Source organism: Pelophylax lessonae (genome assembly GCF_965119305.1).
Source record: "Pelophylax lessonae genome assembly, chromosome: 2".
Lineage (NCBI taxonomy): Eukaryota > Metazoa > Chordata > Amphibia > Anura > Ranidae > Pelophylax > Pelophylax lessonae.
In genome coordinates, this window is record NC_138769.1 from 700,808,459 (window position 1) to 700,829,765 (window position 21,307).

A 21,307-nucleotide genomic window follows, 5' to 3' on the forward strand; every position below is an offset into this window, starting at 1 on the left:
ATGGTTGGGAAGTCCTGGAAGTGGCTCCTCCACAACTTGTTCTAAATAGATTACTGCGAGGGTGAATGAACTAGGTCGGCATGTAGGGTCATTGCATTGTAGGGATGTTCAGGAGGGGAGGTAGGTCATCCTACTAGATAAGGTACTACCATGGGAAAGGCACCTGTTAACTACTAAATACGATCTATTTGGAGTTTGCGCACAATGCAGTTGTTTGTGGTTCGGGTTTTCTTTCCTACTCAGGTTTTTTTCTCTATCTTATTGTATCTCACTTGACCCTTATGTGAGCTATGTATATATTGGTTAATTGTACAGATTTTGATAACATTACATTTAACATGGGAAGTGTAACGCTATTATATCAACAAGTTCCTTATCTGGAGTCTGGCTCCAAATTACTGCAATATGTGATTTTATGTACAATAAAACCTTTTCCGATTTAAAAAAAAAAAAAGATACTTTTGTTTAATGGCGGCCATGAACATGGCATTCGCTAGATGCGTGGGGGGACCCGCGCATGTCTGCAAAAGGGCAGCATAATTTCGCACACTGCACCAGGTGTGAACAAGCCCTTTTTATGTTTGTTTTTTTTTTTTTGTTTTTTTAGGACCCTTTCACACTAGTACGACTTGTCCCGTGATTTTGGACCGCAAAGTCGCATGACAAGTCGTTTTCCATTATTTTCAATGAGCCCCATTCATATAAGAGCCGGTTCACATAGGCGCGACCCGACTTGCCGGGGCGACCTGTGAAATCGTGGTGCGCAGCTCGCACCGCGACCTCGGAGCGGCCGGCACGGACTTCATATCATTGAAGTCAATGCAGGTCACTCCTGGTCGCCCCAAAGTAGCTCAGGACCCTTTTTCTAAGTCGGAGCGACTTCTGTCGCTCCTATTAGAACGGGTCCTGTGCTAATCTGGCAGGCGACCCGCGGCGACTTGTCAGGTGACCAGGTCGCCTGAGAAGTCGCCCCAGTGTGAACGGGGTCTCAGTGCGTTTTGAAGTGGCACCGACTTTAAAGTAGTTCCTGCATTAAAATTGTGCCAAAGTAGTGCGTTTTGAGGTATATAGCCCTGAGCCATTGCTGAAAATTGTGGTAAAATCGTGTTGCATAAGTGTGAAAGGGGCCTTAAAGCTGAACTCCGAGCTAAACAAATATTGTCTAAATACAGGTGTGTATGTATGAGAAAATGTATATGTGTGTGTGTGTGTATACACTTCTCAAAAAAATTAAAGGAACACTTTTTAATCAGAGTATAGCATCAAGTCAAGTAAACTCCTGGGATATTGATCTGGTCAATTAAGTAGCAGAGGGGGTTGATCAGTTTCAGCTGCTTTTAGCGTTAGTGAATTTAACAGGTGCACTAAATGGGCAACAATGATACGGCCTCCAAAACAGGAGGTGGAGGCCACTGACCTTTTTATTTTTTTATTTTTTCCTTATCGTCTTTTCTGACCGTTTTTCACTAGTTTTGCATTTGGCTAGGGTCAGTGTCACTACTGGTAGCATGAAGCCATACCTGGACCCTATAGAGGTTGCACAGGCAGTCCAACTCCTCCAGGATGGCACATCAATACGTGTCATTGCCAGAAGGTTTGCTGCGTCTCCCAGCACAGTCTCAAGAGTATGGAGGAGATTCCAGGAGACAGGCAGTTACTCTAGGAGAGCTGGACAGGGCCATAGAAGGTCCTTAACCCATCAACAGGACTGGTATCTGCTCCTTTACGCAAGGAGGAACAGGATGAGCACTGCCAGAGCCCTACAAAATGACCTCCAGCAAGCTGTCTGACCAAACAATCAGAAACCTCATGAGGGCGGTCTGAGGACCCGACGTCATCTAGCGGGCCCTGTGCTCACTGCTGGGCACCATGGAGCTTGATTGGCATTTGCCATTGAACACCAGAATTGGCAGCTCCACCACTGGCGCCCTGTGCTTTTCACACATGAGAGCAGGTTCACCCTGAGCACATGTGACAGACGTGAAAGAGTCTGGAGAAGCCATAGAGAACTTTATGCTGCCTTTAACATTGTTCAGCATGACCGGTTTGGTGGTGGGTCAGTGATGGTCTGGGGAGGCGTATCCATGGAGGGACGCACAGACCTCTACAGGCTAGACCAGTGTTTCTCAACTCTGGTCCTCAGGGCACACTAACAGGCCAGGTTTGCAAGAAAACTGAAATACATCCCAGGTGATATAATTTGCTGCTCAGTGATTGCAGTACTCTAGTCTGCATCTCCCCAAGGTAATACTTAAAATCTGGCCTGTTAGTGTGCACTGAGGACCGGAGTTGAGAAACACTGGGCTAGACAATGGCACCCTGACTGCCATTAGGTATCGAATGAAATCCTTGGACCCATTGTCAGACCCTACTCTGGTGCAGTGGGTCCTGGGTTTCTCCTGGTGCAGGACAATGCCAGGCCTCATGTGGTGAGAGTATGCAGCCAGTTCCTGGAGGATTAAAGAATTTCATTAAATGGCCCCCACGCTCGTCTGACCTAAATCCAAAAGAAAACCTGTGGGACATAACGTTTTGGATGCCGCCAGGTTGCACCTCAGTCTGTTCAGGAGCTCAGTGATGCCCTGGTCCAGATCTGGGGGGAAATGCCCCAGGGCACAGCACCATCTGCTGTCTCATTAGGAGTATGCCCTGATGTTGTCAGACATGCATAGAAGCACGTGGGGGCCATACAAACTACTGAGGACCATTTTGAGTTGCTGCAATGATACAATGAAAACTTCAGCAAAATAGACTAACCTGCTGCATCATTTTTTCACTTTGATTTTCGGTGTTTCTTTGAATTCAGCGTTCTGTAGGGTGATAATTTTCATTTCCATTAAACGATGGGGCATCCTTTCCTTCCTAGCACATAAGCCCGTCCATACCAGTCCAGCACAATAGTGTGTGTATGTGTGTGTGTGTGTATATATATATATATATATTTGTGTCTGTCTGTGTGTGTGTGTGTGTGTGTGTGTGTGTGTGTATATATATATATATATATACATATATATAGTGTGTGTGTGTGTGTGTGTGTGTATATATATATACTGTGTGTGTGTGTGTGTGTGTGTGTGAACACCCATGCAATTTGATTCCAGTGCGAACCAAAAAAAGGGTCCGGCACCATTTTGATGCGAATGCAATGCGATTTTTAGCATTAGTTTGGCTGAAATCGCATCGCACATACACATCCCATATGCTCTGCACAGCAATGCGGTGCGAATCACATGCGATTTCTGGCATCGTACGGGTGTGAACCGGCACTTAAGCTCTACAGATGGAGTTGCCCTTTCATAGGAATGCCTCGCTAATGTTTATGAAGTAAATTTCCCCGTTTTCATGTGCGACACTGGAGACCGCGGCCTGCGTGCAGCTGAAGGTCATCCACTCACTTGGCAGCACCGATTATTGATTAGGTCATTCCTTGACACGCCACTACGAGACGGATTACAAATCCTCCTCCATACATAGAGCACGGCGGCTGCCAAGGCCAGGGTCGTTCAGGGAGAGTCGGAGACGCCGCTGACAATTCTTTCTAATGTTATGAAAATAGTTGGTAAGATGATTTTTGACCGGATAGGTAAATTTATGATCTGTCCGTTTTGTGGATGCTGTGGTACAGAAGTGTAAGCAGGCATTTAGGGCCGGTTCACACCACAAATTCTGCATCCAGATACGTTTCTGCATGTGTGTTTTGATGCATTCCAGTGCGTTTTTTCTTTTTATTTTTCCCCCTTATCTCCAATGAGGATGGGTGCGTTTTTGACATTCTGTGAGCTAGGACCATTGGAATCCATGGTAAACACTATCCATGTGCTTTTGCTGCAGAATAAAAACACATCCGAGTGCATCTGGGGGTGAACCAAACCTTAACCACTTTACCACCGGAGGATTTTGCTGTCTTACGTCTGGGCCACTTTTTGCGATTCGGCACTGTGCGACTTTTAACTGACAATTGCGCGGTCGTGCGACACCGTACCCAAACAAAATTTACGTCCTTTTTTTCCCACAAACAGAGCTTTCTTTTGGTGGTATTTGATCACCTGTGCGATTTTTACTTTTTGCGATATTAATAAAAAAATGCGACAATTTTAAAAAAATATTTTTCTACTTTGACAGTTAAAAAAATATCCAATATATTCAATTTTTGTCATATATTTAGGCCAAAATGTATTTAGCTACATGTCTTTGACAAAAAAATTCTCAATGAGCGTATTTTTAACCGCTTTAAGACCGGAAGATTTTACCCCATTCCTGACCAGGCCATATTTTGTGATTCGGCAGTGCGTTAATTTAACGTCGTGCGACGCTGCACCCAAATTAAATTGATGTTCTTTTTTTTCCCCACAAACAGAGCTTTCTTTTGGTGGTATTTGATCACCTGTGCGATTTTTACTTTTTGCGCTATAAACAAAAAAAGAGCGACAATTTTGAAAAAATAACAATATTTTTCAAATTTTTTTATGTGAAATTCCCCCCAAAAAATATGTAAAAATCAAAAATTTTTAACATTTTAGGCCAATTTGTTTTCTGCTACATATTTTTGGTAAAAAAAAAATCGAAATAAGCGTATTTTTATTGGTTTGCGCAAAAGTTATTGCGTTTACTAACTAAGGGAAAGATTTTTGTCATTTTTGGTGTTTTTTTTTTTTTTTTTTAACGAGTAATGGTGGCGATCGGCTTTTTTTTTTTTTTTTTTTTTTGCGGGACTGCGACATTGCGGCGGACAGATCGGACCCTTGACTGACATTTTTGACACTTTTCGGGGTACCAGTGACATTACTGCCGTAATCAGTGCTATACATATGCACTGTTACTTTAAAAATGACACTGGCAGGGAAGGGGTTAATTTTTATTGGAGAGGGAGGGGCTAATGTATGCCTGGTGCTTACTAACGTGTGGGGGGAGGTGACTGAGTGACACAAGGACAGATCGCATGTTCAGCTAAGCTGAACCCTGCAATCTGACCCTGCCTGTCACTTCGGAGATCCGCCCGCTCTGTTTACACAAGCGGGCGGATCTCCACACTTGATTCCCCGACGATCGGGGAAGAGCAGCGGCGATCGCCGCCGCTCCTCCCCTGGCCCGACTCCCGCTGTAACTGAATACAGCGGGAGCGATGGGAGTGTCTGGTGACGTAGACCTACGTCGCCAGATGACAACGAGCCACTGTGCCGCAGTAGCAGCACAGTGAGCAGACGTAAAGTGATTAAAGTAGAACTACAGGCAAAGCGTTAATTTTTATTTTTTTAATCAAATAAGCGAGGGTTATAACCACTGTCAGATTTTTTTTTCCGCTATCTGAGTCCCATTGCAGAGATTTCCCTTCACTTCCTGTCCCATAGCCAAACAGGAAGTGAGAGGAAATCCATACAAATTAAGGGAATTTCTTGGCTGTCCCCCAGGTCACCAGAACTAGGGTCTCCATTTTCCCTCTATTACCTTTCTGGGGACAACCCAACATTTTGGGATTTTCATTTCACTTTAAATGAGAACGTTAAACAGGACAAATAGTAAGGGTGAATCTCCTTTAATTGGGACACAGACAGCAATAAAAACTGATAGGGGTTCTAATCCATCACCCCTCTCAAGTTTTGCCTTAAAATATACTGCAAAGGCAAAACTGTTTTTTTTTTCTTTTTTTTTGTGTGGAGCGAGATTAGAACACCTGTCAGGTTTTTATTGCTATAGGCTTACCTATAGGTAGAATTTAAACTTGGAAGTTTACTTTCTCTTTTATTGAATAAGTGATTAGAAGTTGATTGGTTTCTATGCAGAAGTGAACCTGATTTTGCACTTTGCAGCTTTAGTAGATAAACCCCTTTGTGGCAAAAGTCGCATGACAAGTCACACTAGTGTGAACAGAGCCTAAGTGATATAAAAATGATTTCCACCCCCTACACCCATTCAATGTTTTTTTTTTTTTTTTTTTTTCTTCTCACCCTCAAATCTGTATTTTTCTTTTTTTTTTTTTTTTTTGGTTTATTTAAAAGCATAGTCCACCTTTTTGCAACCACATAAAAAAATAAATACATTTTGCCTTCAGGCCTGCAAGGCATTGCACCCACGATCAGTGTGCCATGGGTGCAATGCATGGTGTACCCCCAGACCCAGCTCTGTATAGAGGTATAGGGCTGGAGGAAGTGGACTGTGGACTGCAAGTGCAGTGATATCTCTGGTGTAATCTGTAAACGTTTGAAGTAGAAGACTGCACTCTGACTTGAAAAATATAGTAGTTTATTGGTAAATCCAAAAATCCAATGTAGAAAAAAATATCAGTCAGGAGACAAATAGTTGACGTGTTTCACATCAACTGATTAAGCGACTGATTTCGTGAAACGCGTCAACTATTTCTTGTCTCCTGTCTCTGATATTTTTGTCTACGTTGGATTTTTAGATTTACCAATCAACTACTATATTTTTCAAGTCAGAGTGCAGTCTTCTACTTCAAAAGTTTACAGCTGCCGGGATTGCGGGTCTGACGTGCACTAGAGCTGCACGATTAATCGTATGAAAATCGCGATCTCGATTCACCCACCCTGGCGATCTAAACCTGAAATATGCTCGATTCTTTGCATAGCAGAGAGAACAGCTGTGGAAAAAAAAAAAAAAAAGCCTCCCGGCAAACGCCTATCAGCAAAGTCTCCCAGTAACTATAAACAAAATGATTACATTGTATCTTTTCCTTCCCTCTGCCAGGGAGAAAGGAAGTTTAACCTCTTAAAGACTGGACCTTTTTCTGACACTTGTTGCTTGCAAGTTAAAATCATTTTTTTTTGCTAGAAAAGTACTTAGAACCCCCAAACATTTTATATATTTTTTTTAGCAGAGACCCTACAGAATAAAATGGCGATTGTTGTAATATTTTATGTCACACTGTATTTGCGCAGCAGTTTTTCAAACGCAATTAATAGACTTTAATGAATAAAAAAAAAAGTAACAGTAAAGTTATCCCAATTATTTTTTGTTACACAGAGAATCGTGAGAGAATCGTGATCTTTATTCCAAGCTAAAAAATCATGATTCTCATTTTGGCCAGAATCGTGCAGCTCTAACGTGCACCCAACCTATGATTGTTGGACCTTACACACCTGAGCGGTCTTCTGTGTGTGTGTGTTTGTGGTCGTGTGATTTGTCAGTACCGCTGCCTCATTGGTAGGTGAAACGCGTAGTCGCTCCACTAGTAGAACCCTGTGATTTAGGAAAGTGGAGGTGAGGGCGGTTTGAGGGTGGGAGTTGGGGAATGTGAACATTTTTTTTTTATCATCATACGGGTATAAAATGAAACATTGTATGAAAGTTGGCCTATGCTTTTAATTTGGATTGCGATACGTATATATACCCTGTGATTTGCAAGTAGGTTACCAGGATTATGGCGGAAGATATCAGCCATAGCCCTGGAGTTGTTTTTTTTTTTTTCAAACGCTTTCAGAAGTGGGGGGAGGGGATGCTTGATGCCATCGTATAGACGTCCCCTGAGACTGAAGTTTAACTTTTGCCAATTGTAAAGGAAATTTGCAAGTTCTGTATATTATTGTATTCTATGTTGTATGTATTGTACACTGCACTCATTGTGCACACGGCACTAATAATGTTTTCATTCTTTCCAGTCCTGATTAGAATTAGCCTACCTATGTTACGCCCCTTGTTACCATAAAAGTACAATTGTAATATTGATGTGATACCTACATAATGGTGTATAAAAACCTTCAACTGTATCAAATAAAACCAAACGTTTTTTAGAAAGATGCTGAGTCTTTCTTTTTATGTCTGTTCCCTACTGCAGTAGTTATTCATTTGGAACTACCGGTCAATGTGAGGATGGGCAGGAGGGGACTCCTGTCCTGGACACAATGGTTTATTGGAGGGATGGGGACTCCCTGACCTTTTCCCTGAAGGAAGGGGGGGGCACAGTTTGGCATCTTTTGCCCTGGGTGCTGGATGACCTTGTTCTGGCACTGAGGATAGGAGTTGCCTACCTATAGATTTTCCGGAACAGCGATATACCGTATTTATCGGTGTATAACACGCACTTTTTCCTCCTAAAAATGGAGGAAAAGGTAACCGTGCATGTTATACGCCGATATGAAAAAAAAAATCCAGGAGGCAGTGCTGAGAGGTAGAAGGGGGCGGGCGGGGCAGAGGAGAAGGAAGGCCGCGCTGTCATTGGAAGTCCCGCCTCCTATGTGGACGTCTATCATAGGCACCGGGATGTCCGATGACAGCACGTCCGTCCTTCTCCTTCGGCACCACCCTCCCCCTTCTACCGCTCGGCGCTGCTTCCTGGACTTTTTAAAAAAGTGATCCAGATAGAATCAGTGGCCCTTGCGAGGCTGCAATTACTGGCACTGCGCTGGCTAGGCTGCAATTACTGGCACTGCGCTGGTGAGGCTGCAATTACTGGCACTGCGCTGGCGAGGCTGCAATTACTGGCACTGCGCTGGCGAGGCTGCAATTACTGGCACTGCGCTGGCGAGGCTGCAACTATGGGCACTGCGCTGGCGAGGCTGCAACTATGGGCACTGCGCTGGCGAGGCTGCAACTATGGGCACTGCGCTGGCGAGGCTGCAACTATGGGCACTGCGCTGGCGAGGCTGCAACTATGGGCACTGCGCTGGCGAGGCTGCAACTATGGGCACTGCGCTGGCGAGGCTGCAACTATGGGCACTGTGCTGGCGAGGCTGCAACTATGGGCACTGTGCTGGCGAGGCTGCAACGATGGACACTGCGCTGGCGAGGCTGCAATGATGGACACTGTGCTGCCGACCCTGCAATGATGGACACTGTGCTGCCGACCCTGCAATGATGGACACTGTGCTGCCGACCCTGCAATGATGGACACTGTGCTGCCGAGGCTGCAATGATGGACACTGTGCTGCCGAGGCTGCAATGATGGACACTGTGCTGCCGAGGCTGCAATGATGGACACTGTGCTGCCGAGGCTGCAATGATGGACACTGTGCTGCCGAGGCTGCAATGATGGACACTGTGCTGCTGAGGCTGCAATGATGGACACTGTGCTGCTGAGGCTGCAATGATGGACACTGTGCTGGCGAGGCTGCAATGATGGACACTGTGCTGGCGAGGCTGCAATGATGGACACTGTGCTGGCGAGGCTGCAATGATGGACACTACGCTGGCGAGGCTGCAACTATGGGAACTGCGCTGGCGAGTCTGCAATGATGGACACTGTGCTGCCGAGCCTGCATTGATGGACACTGTGCTGCCGAGCCTGCATTGATGGACACTGTGCTGCCGAGCCTGCATTGATGGACACTGTGCTGCCGAGCCTGCATTGATGGACACTGTGCTGCCGAGCCTGCATTGATGGACACTGTGCTGCCGAGCCTGCATTGATGGACACTGTGCTGCCGAGCCTGCATTGATGGACACTGTGCTGCCGAGCCTGCATTGATGGACACTGTGCTGCCGAGCCTGCATTGATGGACACTGTGCTGCCGAGCCTGCATTGATGGACACTGTGCTGCCGAGCCTGCAATGATTGGACACTACGCTGGCGAGGCTGCAATGGTGGACACTGCGCTGGCGAGGCTGCAACAATGGACACTGCGCTGGCTAAGCTGCATTCGTGGGCACTGGTGAGACTGCATTTGATTAACAAAAAATGTTCTGAGTTCAAATTTCTCTCCTAAAATTTAGGTGCGTGTTATACGCCGATAAATACGGTACTTTCCAAGACTCTCCCGCGTTTATTGGATGCTGGTGGGGCTGCATATTTCAAAGTTGTTACAAAACGGAGTCTGGTGGTAAAAGCGAAGTCAGACCCTTTTCACTTAGCAGTCAGTTTGGTGCAGGTTTGTACCAGTACCTCCAAAACAGAAGCAGGTAGGGATTTGCAGTAAAGTGTGAGTGTGTTATGTATGATCTGCCCCTGGCAATGCGTTCTTTATTTAAATTCTGCCACCATCTCTATGAACTGTAATAATGTGAAGTCGATACTTGGCGCTTGGTAGGACTTAATATCCACTAAGAAGCCATGTAGTGATAAAGGGCACCTTCGTGATCAGAAAACGCTGACATTTATTACTCAACTCATTAAAAAAAGATTCTGTTGTCCTTAGGCATATCTTGAACTTCCAATATTAGAGCTGTTCCATATGAATGATTTATTTTTATTTTTTTTGCTTGTTTTTTAAAATTAAACTTTCAGGTTTAAATTGTTTTGTGATTAAAGCTGAAGTATAATATGCTTTTATTTTGCCTTCCTTGTTTCCTTCCTCCCCTCCCAACATACTGGTAACATTTTAAATAACTTTTTTGTTTTCATTGAGTACCTTATTTTAGACCCAGTGGTGTCAGAACTGGGTCTCTGAGCTTCTCTATGCAATGCAGGCACACCATGGCAGGTAGGAGTGGTCAGCAGGGTGTTGTCTCTCGAGCCCTCAGTCCTAATGCAAGCAGTGAAGGAGTAATGCAAATATCAAAATGCCTTGGTGGGTGGATGTCAGCCTGGAAGAGATGCAGAGTACCCTAGGTAATGCCCACATGTGATGCTGTGCCCTCCCCCCTCCCCCAGTGAAAGAGCTGAATATCGGTGAACGTGATTGGTCAGGGACAGTATGGCTAGAGCGTAAAGGACTAGATGGTTCTGGAAGTCTTCCAGCCAGGAAATGAGGTGGGTGTTTCCTGCACCGTGTTAAAAACACAATGCATGTTGCGATCTGCAGTGGATGTCAATGTTAACACCCCAAATGCAGGTTGCAAATGCAGTGCATTTGCCTGCAGCGGATCGCATGGAACAGAAGTACCTACCATGCGATTCAGTTAATGTGAGTTTTTTTCCATAAGTGGTGCATGAATTCAAATGGCACCGCATGTAAATTGCAGTGCATTCCTGGGTGATTCCCAGTGTGAACTGCTGCAACAAGTACGGTTCTCCTTTTTAAGGGTGGAAAAGTTTGACGCTAATACGTCTTTAATACCACGAGCTTGGCTTGTACACAAGGTCCGGAATCAGAAGCTGGCACTGGCACAGAAAATCTTATCATTGCCGCAGGGCACAAGGGTCAGCAACCATCAATGGATGCATTGTCACCGCCTGCAATAGAATCTTCTATTCACCTGTGACTTGGAGTCCTTCCATCCAGTCTGACTGTCTCTCTGTTACTTTGTATGTTTCAAAAAAGTGGTTTTGATTCAAATGTTTTGCTTATTTTTTTGTTAGGAGCTAATTTGCATGCTTTCTGGTTTGCTTCACTGTTGACAAGAAAAGTTGGCACCATAACCATGCCAATACCCCCATTACTATACATGCCCAGTCCACTATATTTATGCCCTTTTGCCGTGATCCCATAGAATATGCAAAGGTTGTATTATTCTCATGCCCACTACTTCTATTGCTATTGACTTCATGGTACATTCATTGGGTACCACTGTAGCACCCTCACTGATGTTAGTGTAGATGAACTTAGTTTGGCTCCCCTGTAGGCAGAGGAGCAGGGGTTAATTTGTTTAGGAGGCCGTGCAGTGCTTCAAAGTGCTTTGGCTGTGTTACCTCCCCCAGTCTTCTGGAACTTTCTGGATAGTTCCAGAATCTAGTGGCTGGAGGGACAGAGGCTGCAGCATGAATATTCATGGAGTTTCCACCAATCTCTGTGGAGGCAGGGCCCAGAAGGTGGGTAAACAACCCATAAATACTCTGGAACCTGGCAGTGTTGGAGCAGAGCCTGGGGTCCAGTCACCTAGAGGAGATCCCTGTGCTGGGTAGCTCTGCCCCTGTGGCAGAAGAAAGAGTAGTAGGAAGCCTCAAGCCTTCTATCGGCTCAGTCTCCACTAGGCTTAGTTGCAGACATCAAGCAGAACCAGAATCAGTCTGTGCAGCAGCTTCCTAAATTCTAGGAGCTACGTAAACAGGAGAGGGGGGTAAGAGGAGAGGACGTAGCAGGCATGAGGAGAAGAGCTGAGCAGGCAAGAGGAGAGGAGAAGAGCTGAGCAGGCAAGAGGAGAGAAGAGGAGAGGAGAAGAGCTGAGCAGGCAAGAGGAGAGAAGAGGAGAAGAGAAGAGCTGAGCAGGCAAGAGGAGAGAAGAGGAGAGGAGAAGAGCTGAGCAGGCAAGAGGAGAGAAGAGGAGAGGAGAAGAGCTGAGCAGGCAAGAGGAGAGAAGAGAAGAGCTGAGCAGGCAAGAGGAGAGGAGAGAAGAGCTGAGCAGGCAAGAGGAGAGAAGAGGAGAGGAGAAGAGCTGAGCAGGCAAGAGGAGAGGAGAGAAGAGCTGAGCAGGCAAGAGGAGAGGAGAGGAGAAGAGCTGAGCAGGCAAGAGGAGAGGAGAAGAGCTGAGCAGGCAAGAGGAGAGGAGAAGAGCTGAGCAGGCAAGAGGAGAGGAGAAGAGCTGAGCAGGCAAGAGGAGAGAAGAGGAGAGGAGAAGAGCTGAGCAGGCAAGAGGAGAGAAGAGGAGAGGAGAAGAGCTGAGCAGGCAAGAGGAGAAGAGCTGAGCAGGCAAGAGGAGAGGAGAGAAGAGCTGAGCAGGCAAGAGGAGAGGAGAGGAGAGGAGAAGAGCTGAGCAGGCAAGAGGAGAGGAGAGAAGAGCTGAGCAGGCAAGAGGAGAGAAGAGGAGAGGAGAAGAGCTGAGCAGGCAAGAGGAGAGGAGAAGAGCTGAGCAGGCAAGAGGAGAGGAGAAGAGCTGAGCAGGCAAGAGGAGAGGAGAAGAGCTGAGCAGGCAAGAGGAGAGGAGAGGAGAGGAGAAGAGCTGAGCAGGCAAGAGGAGAGAAGAGGAGAAGAGCTGAGCAGGCAAGAGGAGAGGAGAGAAGAGCTGAGCAGGCAAGAGGAGAGAAGAGCTGAGCAAGCAAGAGGAGAGCAGGCAAGAGTGAGTACATACCAGCCTACACACCTAAAGCTACTGAGAGGACAGTAGGGTGCAATACCTAACATGTCTGGGACCAGGGAACAGCTTTAGTTCAAGGTAGCCAGGAGCACCCCAAAATCTGTAGCGTGGGTCAAGGGCAGCCAGGTGTCATGCAACACAGGCAGATGCTTCATCTGCAACTGCTAAAGTAGTTCTAAAGCCTCAAGGGTTTTTTACCTTAATGCATTCTCTGCAATAAGGTAAAAAAACCTTCTGTGTCAGATTTGCCCCCTCATGCCCCTTAATACTTACTGAAACCCCATCATGATCCAGCACTGTGCATGAGAGCTGCTGCTCATCTGGCTTTGTCCCCCCTTCCTGGGCAGATCGATGGCAGAGGGAGCCTTTGACTCCCGCTCCTGTCAATCAACTTCAGTGACAAAGGAGCAGAGTGACAAAGGAGCAGAGTGGAGTCCCACTGTCTGTGTCAATGGACACAGCAGCAGGGCTTGGGAGTCGGTTTCCTATTGGCTGCACCAACAAGGGAGGAGCAGCCGGGAGCGGTGGTGGGGGATCCGAGAAAAGGAAGATCGGGGGCAGCTCTGTGTAATTCTATTGCACAGAGCAGGTAAGTATAGACATGTGTTTTAATACTTTTATTTTTTTTCCTTTACAACCACTTTACCTTTTTGGTACTTTTTGTTCGTTATTCCAACTGGTGTGAAGCTCAGCTTGGAGTCAGTTCATAGCAGCCAGTGACTTTAGCGGGTCCTCAACTGTTTGAAGTTCTTCATTTCTGGGCATCTCATGTATCCCTAATCCCCATCCAAGTTAAACATTCTACAATAAACCTTACAAACCAAATCCCGGCCTAGACCTTAGCGAGCCATTGGAGAGACCTTAGAAAATCCCTTATGCCTGGATGTGGTTGCTGTGTGAGGGGAAAAGGCCTTAACTCCAGCGGCCCTACGGGGTTAGCACTGCACCACTATATATTTTGTATATCAATATCTATGATTTAAATGTTCCCACATTGTGTTCATGATAGATCTTCATGCTGCAGGCTTGAATGTGATTATATCTTTACTATATTGTAACTGGTATCAAATGTTCAAATCGGCAGAAGGGACAGTAATTGCATCGAATGAGAAGTCCCTTGGGCTGCTGGCTGCTCCCTTAGTTGAAATATTTAGTCGTCTGCCTCCCCCACCTCCCCCCCCCCCCAGCCATAATCTTCTGGTGCAGCAGGAGAAGCTGGGCAGGGCTGACACCATTTCCTGCGCTTGTAGTTCAGCAAAGACTCTGTGTTGTCAACCCTCAACAGGAATTTAGGAGATGAGTGCATGAACAAGAATTTTCTGCAATTGCAAACTCTTTGAGGCCAAGTTCACATTACGCGATGTAGAATCCTGGCGATTCTGCCCGCAATTACAAATCATGGCAAAATGATCATTCATAATGGCACCCCAAACGCTGTGCGATTCTGCCGCAACTGTCACATGACAGAATTACACAGCAAACACGTTTAAAAAATGCACAAAGCTTGTGGTCTAAAAATGAGCAGAAACTTCTTTTGAGGCACAAACATGCATAGGGCCGCCTATTGAAATGAATGGGCTGCAATATGTGTGACATGGGAAGTGACGTGAAAATCGCGCAACAAAAATCGTTAGTGTTCCCGCTACATGATATGTGAACATGGCCTAAAGGAATAAAACGGAGACATGTGCATTTATTGCATATTACATTTTTGTAGAAGTAGGAGTGGGACCCAGCAGAGGTCCAGCACTCGGTGAAGCCACTCGGTGATTTTATGGTGTGCAGAGGTAGGACTGGGACCCAGCAGAGGTCCAGCACTAGGCAAAGCCACTCCATGATTTTATGGTGTGCAGAGGTATGAGTGGGACCCAGCAGAGGTCCAGCACTTGGTAAAGCTGCTCGGTAATTTTATGGTGTGCAGAGGTATGAGTGGGACCCAGCCGAGGTCCAGCACTTGGAAAAGCCACTCCATGATTTTATGGTGTGCAGAGGTAGGAGTGGGACCCAGCAGTGGTCAGTGGCTTTACAGAGGTATGAGTGGGACCCAGCAGAGGTCCAGCACTCAAAGAAGCCACTCCATGATTTTATGGTGTGCAGAGGTCCAGCACTCGAAGCCGCTCAGTGATTTTATTGTGTGCAGAGGTATGAGTGGGACCCAGCAGAGGTCCAGCACTCGGTGAAGCCACTCCATGATTTTATGGTGTGCAGAGGTAGGACTGGGACCCAGCAGAGGTCCAGCACTCGGTGAAGCCACTCCATGATTTTATGGCGTGCAGAGGTATGAGTGGGACCCAGCAGAGGTCCAGCACTCGGTGAAGCCACTCCATGATTTTATGGCGTGCAGAGGTAGGACTGGGACCCAGCAGAGGTCCAGCACTCGGTGAAGCCACTCCATGATTTTATGGCGTGCAGAGGTAGGAGTGGGACCCAGCAGAGGTCCAGCACTCGGAGAAGCCGCTCAGTGATTTTATGGTGTGCAGAGGTATGAGTGGGACCCAGCAGAGGTCCAGCCGCTCGGTAAAGCTGCTCCATGATTTTATATGGTTTGCTTAAAACCGACAGAAATTATTTTCTCTTTTCACGGTATGAACAGTTGGCCAAACAGATGAACTTCATTATAAAAATGATTCAGACAATTTGTTAGCAAATTAATTGGCAGATGACGCTCTGCTGCTGCAACTGTTGACTGCCGTCCCTGGCTAGCTCAGCTTTTCTGGGAATTCAGGTCCCTTCAATATTTTCTCAGCTTATTTGTGGTTTGTAGAGGAGAGTGTGTTTGACATTTGGGATTATTTCAGAAGGTAGTTCATAAAGCGGTGATGATATTCTGCAACCCCCATGCAACTAGATTTCAGCAGCTAAGCTCTGAGGTCAGGTAGGTGTTTGGTTTTTATGGGTTGCTGCACTTTACATAATCTTTATCTTATTTCATATTGGATGGCATAGGACTTCAACTCTTTAGCTTCCAGACCAATTTTTCCTGATCAGCCATAAGCTTGTTTTAAGCCTCGATGCGTAGCACATGTCCTTTACCGTTAAAGAGACATTTAACTCTTGTTTAAGAAAAAAATCTTCTCAAGTAAATATAGTGGGGAAAATAATTATTTGATCCCTGCAGATTTTGTAAATTTGTCCACTTACAAAGAAATTACTATCATTTTTATCATACAGTGCCTTGCAAAAGTATTCACCCCCTTGGCATTTTATTGTGTGTTTTGTTGCCTCACAACCTGGAATTAACATGGGATTGTTTGAGGATTTGCATCATTTAATTTACAGAACATGCCCACAACTTGTTTTTTTTTCCCCAAAAAGAAAGCTTTCTTTTGGTGGTATTTGATCACCTATGCAATTTTTTTATTTTATTTTTTTTTTGATCATGCGCTATAAACAAAAAAAGAGCAACAATTTGGCAAAAATAATAACATTTTCGGCCAATTTGCTTTATGCTACATATGTTTGGTAAAAAAAAAAATCGCAAAAAGCGTATTTTGATTGGTTTGCGCAAAAGTTATCGCGTTTACTAACAAAAGGAAAGATTTTTTTTTTTTTGAGTAATGGCGGCGATCTGCGATTTTTTTTTTTTTTTTTTTTTTTTTTTTTTTTTTGCGGGACTGCGACATTGCGGCGGACAGATCGGACCCTTGACTGACATTTTTGACACTTTTGGGTTTACCAGTGACATTACTGCACTAATCAGTGCTATACATATGCAGTGAAGGAGTTAACGCTATTGGAGAGGGAGGGGTTAAGTGTGTCCCTAGGGGCGTGTTTCTAACTGTGATTGGCTGTGGCTACTAGTGTAAGAACAGAGATCAACGGTCCTACATAGTAGAACCGTGTGATCTCCATTCTTACACAGGGAAGAATGACAGGCGGCTTTGTTTACATTAGCCACCTGCCTTTCTTCCGGTGTAACGGACGTTCGAGTGCCTGGCGGACATCATGTCCACTGGGCACACGCTCGGGGGGGTCCGTGACCACGCAGGAGCGCGCCCGCTCCCTAGAGCCTCACAGGCTAGTGACGTGGCCCTACGTCGCTTTGCCTGTGAGGGGCTGACTGCCGACGTAAATAGTCGTGCGGCGGTCGGCAAGCGGTTAAGGTCAATACTTTGTAGAGCCACCTTTTGCAGAAATCACAGCTCCAAGTCACTTTGGATAAGTCTCTGAGCTTGCCACATCTTACCACTGGGATTTTTGGTGTCAGCCCTGCAAAACTGCTTTAGCTCCTTCAAGTTGGATGGTTTGCGCTTGTGAATAGCGATCTTTAAGTCTGACCACAGATTTTGTATTGGATTGAGGACATTCCAACACATTTACATGTTTCCCCTTAAACCACTCAAGTGTTGCTTTAGCAGTGTGTTTGGGGTCATTGTCCTGCTGGAAGGTGAACCTCCGTCCTAGCCTCAAATCACGCACAGAGTGGTACAGGTTTTGCTGTATCCCTGTATTTAGCACCATCCATCTTTCCCTCAACCCTGACCAGTTTCCTCAGTCCCGGCTGCTGAAAAACCTCCTCACAGCATGATGCTGCCACCACCATGTTTCGCTGTGGGGATGGTGTTCTTTGGGTGAAGTGTTGGGTTTGCACCAGACATAGCGTTTTAGTTAGTATATAGAGGGGGATTAACCGCGCTTAAAGAAAATAATATTGAACAGCAGCAACTTCAAGTGTGACCACACCCTGTAGAATATTTGTAAATTAAGTTGCGCTAAGTGTGATAAATGGAGATGTAAAGTCCATAAAGTCCCAATAGTAAATGATGATGACAAAATCCTAGATGTAATCCTGGACCAGACTCCCTTAAGGGTATAGGCTTACCAGATTCAGGTAAGAGAAAAGCAGATGCTCAATGAATCTTGTCACCTTGATAGAAGATCCAGGCCCACGTGAGCGGTAGACTCAATGGTCATTGGATCATGAAAAAAATGTAAAATACGCAATAGCGTAAAACCCAACAAATAGGTAAATATCACCAATGTGACTTGAGAATAACGTGTGTAAAAATTAGACCACCACCAAAGATTCTTATTATCAGTGGGCAAGTGTATATTAAAGAAAATGGTGTGTGTTAAATACCCCTTACCAAATATAAATAAGGGTAGGTGTATATAAACCAATAAATAATTCCAGCTGAAGTTGCCTCTTACCAGACGACTATAATGGATGTGCCAAAGTGAAAAAAACAATGATGAAAGATAGGTGTAGAACCATCACCAGCTAGATGAGCCTCTTACCATGTGAACGAAATCAAAATGTGTAAAATCAGATTCCAATAAGACACCAAGATTCAGTACCGAAAAGGAACCAGTAGGGGTCACCTCTTACCAGATCTTTAGATCAACCACGCTTGTATGATATTAATTGGTTGGGGGTCCGGCAACAGACTCGAGCAACTGATCCTCAGATGTTCCTAATGTTCACCATTCAAAAAGAGAGAGAGAGGCTCCCATAGCGTAAAACAGTAAAATTTATTCCAAAAATAAAAGCAAGAACACTCACAGAAACCAGGATGGAATGAGCAATTGTATACAGCCGCCGGCCGAACGGCTTCGCTCGCCCGCACTCTCTGGTCGCGATCGGATGACGTCAGTACGCCGTGCCCTGACGACGTTTCGTCACAGACAAACGTCATCTGTGACGAAACGTCGTCAGGGCACGGCGTACTGACGTCATCCGATCGCGACCAGAGAGTGCGGGCGAGCGAAGCCGTTCGGCCGGCGGCTGTATACAATTGCTCATTCCATCCTGGTTTCTGTGAGTGTTCTTGCTTTTATTTTTGGAATAAATTTTACTGTTTTACGCTATGGGAGCCTCTCTCTCTCTTTTTGAATGGTGAACATTGGGAACATCTGAGGATCAGTTGCTCGAGTCTGTTGCCGGACCCCCAACCAATTAATATCATACAAGCGTGGTTGATCTAAAGATCTGGTAAGAGGTGACCCCTACTGGTTCCTTTTCGGTACTGAATCTTGGTGTCTTATTGGAATCTGATTTTACACATTTTGATTTCGTTCACATGGTAAGAGGCTCATCTAGCTGGTGATGGTTCTACACCTATCTTTCATCATTGTTTTTTTCACTTTGGCACATCCATTATAGTCGTCTGGTAAGAGGCAACTTCAGCTGGAATTATTTATTGGTTTATATACACCTACCCTTATTTATATTTGGTAAGGGGTATTTAACACACACCATTTTCTTTAATATACACTTGCCCACTGATAATAAGAATCTTTGGTGGTGGTCTAATTTTTACACACGTTATTCTCAAGTCACATTGGTGATATTTACCTATTTGTTGGGTTTTACGCTATTGCGTATTTTACATTTTTTTCATGATCCAATGACCATTGAGTCTACCGCTCACGTGGGCCTGGATCTTCTATCAAGGTGACAAGATTCATTGAGCATCTGCTTTTCTCTTACCTGAATCTGGTAAGCCTATACCCTTAAGGGAGTCTGGTCCAGGATTACATCTAGGATTTTGTCATCATCATTTACTATTGGGACTTTATGGACTTTACATCTCCATTTATCACACTTAGCGCAACTTAATTTACAAATAGCGTTTTAGTTGATGTTCAATTTTAGTCTCCTCAGACCAGAGCACCTTCCTCCATACATTTTGGGAGTCCCCCACGTGCCTTTTCGCAAACTCAAGTGCCATTTTGTTTAATTGTTGTTCTATGTACAGATACTCCAGTCTGTGCTGTGTAACTCTGCAGCTCCTCCAGGGTTACCTTAGGTCTCTGTACTGCCTCTCTGATTAATGCCCTCCTTGCCCGGTCCGTGAGTTTTGGTGAGCGGCCGTCTCTTGGCAGGTTTGCTGTTGATCCATGTTCTTTCCATTTGGTTATGATAGATTTGATGGTGTTCCTGGGGATCATCAAAGATTTGGAAATTTTTTTTATAACCTAACCCTGACTTGTACTTCTCAACAACATTACTTGTTTGGAGAGTTCCTTGGTCTTCATGGCAGTGTTTGGTTAGTGGTGCCTCTTGCTTAGGTGTTGCAGCCTCTGAGGCCTTTCAAAAAAGGTGTGTATATATAATGACAGATCATGTGACACTTAACTCTAGTACACACGCAACGAATTTCCACTGACCGGTCGTCCATCTTTTGTCCAGAGTGGTGTTTTGTTGGTTGGAATATGCCTAGACTGCACATGAATTTTCCCGCACGACAAAATTCTACTTCTGAAGTGATGTCATGTGTTGGATTGCTTTCTTTGTGTTCTTTCTTCTCTGAGCATGCTCAGTCTTGCTCATTAGATTTTTCCCTGTCGAAATCTGTACTGACTGCACGAAAATCGGATGTGTTTTGACGGAGGACAAAAATTTTATAGCATGCACACCAGAATTTTTTCGGGCAAAAAGTCGGAGTCGGTTGTCGGAAGCATCATACTAACAAGCCGAAAATTGGCAGATCGGTCGTCGGATGAAAATTCCCGGCCGAATTTCGACTCGTGTGTACGGGCCTTTAGATTGCACACAGGTGGACATCATTTCACTAATTATGTGACTTCTGAAGGTAATTGGTTACACCAGAGCTTTTTTTGGGCTTCATAACAAAAGGGGGTGACTACATACGCACATGCCAATTTTCTGTTTTCGATTTCTAAAATATAGTTTTATGTATATATTTTTCTCATTTCACTTCACCAACTTGGACTATTGTGTTCTGATTCATCACATAACATTCAGATTAACAAAACATTGAATTTAAGGCTGTAATAGAACAAAATAGGTAAAAAGTCAAGGGGGTGAATACTTTTGCAAGGCACTGTAGGTGTATTTTAAATGATAGGGATAGAATATCAACCAAAAATCCAGAAAAAAACATGATACAAATGTTCTAAATTAAGTTGCATTTCAGTGAGTGAAAGAGGTATTTGATCCCCAAGCAAAACATGACTTGGTACTTGGTGGAGAAACCCTTGTTGGCAAGCACAGAGGTAAGAAGTTTCTTGTAGTTGGTGACCAGGTTTGCACACATCTCGGGAGGGATTTTGGTCCACTCTTTGCCGCTTAGCAACTCGAAGTTTCAGCTCCCTCCATAAATTTTCTATAGGATTAAGGTCTAGATTAGAGACTGACCAGGCCACTCCATGACCATAATGTGAATTTGCTTTGGCCACTCCTTTGTTGCCTAGGCGGTATGTTTTGGGTAATTTTCATGCTGGAAGACCCATCCATGACAGGGTGAGTTGAGTTATTGCCAGAGAGCTTAATTTTGGTCTCATCTGACCAAAACATTTTCTCCCGATCCTTCTCTGAATCATTTAGATGTTCACTTCAGATGGGCCAGTACATGGATTTTAATCCATGTCGGCGTATTGTTACCAATTATTATTATTATTATTATTATTATTATTATTATTATTATTATTTATTATACAGGATTTATATAGCGCCAACAGTTTGCACAGCGCTTTATAATGTGAGGGAAGACCATACAGTTAC

The 21,307-nt window shown here is 44.9% G+C and overlaps 1 protein-coding gene across 3 annotated transcripts in view; it reads left to right on the forward strand.

Moving 5' to 3' along the window:
* The window catches only part of GDPD5 (glycerophosphodiester phosphodiesterase domain containing 5), a 362,654-nt gene that overhangs the window by 104,980 nt on the left and 236,367 nt on the right, over positions 1-21,307 (forward strand). Inside the window, exon 1 of one of the 3 annotated variants that reach the window (XM_082246657.1) lies at positions 9,779-9,849. The exons of the other annotated variants lie outside the window; for them this stretch is intronic. The gene's annotated coding sequence lies outside the window, so the exon portion shown is untranslated. Of the gene's footprint in view, positions 1-9,778; positions 9,850-21,307 lie in introns of those variants that run through there. 3 annotated transcript variants of the gene reach the window in all.